General features: G+C 40.7%; 1 long non-coding RNA gene across 1 annotated transcript in view; it reads left to right on the top strand.

The window, feature by feature from the left end:
- Positions 1–2,500, top strand: part of LOC125285063 — a 131,126-nt gene that overhangs the window by 41,709 nt on the left and 86,917 nt on the right. The window lies entirely within an intron of this gene.

Below are 2,500 nucleotides of genomic sequence, written 5' to 3'. Positions count from 1 at the left end.
TAGAGAGAGAAAGAGAGGGAGAGAGATAGAGAGAGAAAGAGAGAGAGGGATGGTGTAAGGGAAAGACAGGAGAGATGGAACACTTCGACATTCAGGCGAAAAAGAATCAAAAAATAGTTTCTGACTCAAGCAAAACAAAGAGCGGTTACCATGCCAACAGGTATCTATAAATAGTGATGGCTGTTTGTTTTGTGAATGCAGCAATGTATGTGTGCACGCATGTGTGTGTGTATGTCTTGGCGTGCGATTTGTGTGTGTGTGTATGTGTATGTAGGCAGTGTGAAACAGCAGTATGAAACATCCTTGTGTATGTGCTTTGGTGTGTGTGTGTGTGTGTGTATTATTATTAATATGTAGGCAGTGTGAAACAGCCTTGTGTGTGTGTGTGTGTGTGTGTGTATGTAGGCAGTGTGAAACAGCCTTGTGTGTGTGTGTGTCTGAGTGTGTATGTAGGCAGTGTGAAACAGCCTTGGGTGTGTATGTGTGTGTGTGTGTGTGTGTGTGTGTGTGTATGTAGGCAGTGTAAAACAGCCTTGTGTGTACGTGTGTGTGTGTGTGTGTGTGTCAGTGCATGTGTGTGTGTGTGTGTGTGTGTGTATGTAGGCAGTGTGAAACAGCCTTGTGTGTGTGTGTGTGTGTGTGTGTGTGTGTGTGTGTGTATGTAGGCAGTGTGAAACAGCCTTGTGTGTATTGTGTGTCTGAGTGTGTATGTAGAGCAGTGTGAAACAGCCTTGGGTGTGTATGTGTGTGTGTGTGTGTGTGTGTGTGTGTATGTAGGCAGTGTAAAACAGCCCTTGTGTGTAATGTGTGTGTGTGTGTGTGTGTGTGTGTGTCAGTGCATGTGTGTGTGTGTGTGTGTATGAGTGTGTGTTTGTGTGTGTGCTGGCGTTTCTGAAGGCGTTCAGGACTCTGCTCCTGAGTGTATCCGGGAGACTTGAGATGTTTGATGTCACTGCTCTCAAATCCAGTTCCTTCATATATAGTAAAAATGTTATCGTGTGTGTTTATTATATGTGTGTGTGTGTGTGTGTGTGTGTGTTTGTAGATGTGTGTGTGTGTGTGTGTGCACGTGCCCATGTGTGTGTGTGAGTGTGTGTTTGTAGATGTGTGTGTGTGTGTGTGTGTGTGCACGTGCCCATGTGTGTGTGAGTGTGTTTGTAGGTGTGTGTGTGTGTGTTTGTAGATGTGTGTGTGTGTGTGTTTGTGTTTTGTGTTTGTAAATTTGTGTGTGTGTTTGTAGATTGTAAATTTGTGTGTTTGTGTGTGTTTGTAGATGTGTGTTTGTGTTAGTGCTGGGCGGTATGACCAAAAATGTATATCAGGGTATTTTTCAAAATTCTAACAGTTTCACGGTATATGACGGTATTTTTTTTCATGCATAATCAGATGTTCAGCATTTTCTACAGGTTGAGAGAGGAATTGCTGCAGTACATTGACTTTGGTATATTTTACTGTCATGATGTAGAATAACACACTAGTGGTAATGCAGTTTTTGCATGGCCCCAGAAAATGATGCTGTTTACAAAGAGCCACTCATGATTCTAATGAAGAATCTAATCAGAATGCAAAGACAATTGCAGTCAAAATACAGAACTTTGCAAATTGCACAAACATCTTGTACAAAACCAATACAAAAGTAGTGCAACTTGCAATAATTATACTTTTTTTGAACATTATACAATTTAAAATAAAAAACCTCTCTCTGCTAATATCCTTACTCTGTCAAATAGGCCCTATCAGAATCATGCCTTAATGTTATTGTGTGGTTTACATGGCGTTAGTGGTAGGCTAACGTTAACTTCATCGCGGATGTGGATGTCTTGTTAGCCTGCCATGAGCCGGGTTAGGTTAAGCTAGGCAAAACATTAACAAAAAGTTTGTTTTGGTGCACTGATGACAGTCAGGATCATTTCTAACTAGCCAGCTAGTATTGCTCAGTGCATGTCTATAACATGCTTTACTTGCTATCTGGATAATTTCAGCGAATATTGTTAAGGTGAGATGAATGATAACATTAAACTTCACTGTGTTGGGGTGGGTTGCTAACTTAATCCGACATCACCTACTAGCCAGCTAGGTACAGCTGTTGAACAATCTCAATAGAATTTTCGTGACGGTAAATTCCTTTGATGCAGTATCCCTTAACGTTTTTCCTTAACTAAAGAAAAACAATTTAAGGTATTCTGTGCAACACCCTTTAAATAAAACCCCTACCTAAAGAGATATTAAGCCTTAAGGGTCAAACCTCAGGGAAAAAACTTAAGGTGTTTTGTGTTTACCCTATAACTATGCCTCACAGTGGCACCATCACGTCGTGTGAAAAAAGTCCCGTCTGAAACAGTGTCATGTGGCTAGCGTTCCAAGCGTTGTGTAATAAAATACACCGGTATGGCGGTATATTAAAAAATTCATATCATACTTGAAAATATACACCGCATAATATTGTGTACTGGTATACTGCCCAGCATTAGTTTGTGTGTGTGTTTGTAGATGTGAGTGT

The sequence above is a fragment of the Alosa alosa genome, chromosome 20 (genome assembly GCF_017589495.1).
Source record: "Alosa alosa isolate M-15738 ecotype Scorff River chromosome 20, AALO_Geno_1.1, whole genome shotgun sequence".
Classification (NCBI taxonomy): Eukaryota; Metazoa; Chordata; class Actinopteri; order Clupeiformes; family Clupeidae; genus Alosa; species Alosa alosa.
This window is presented reverse-complemented; position numbering and strand designations above follow the sequence as displayed.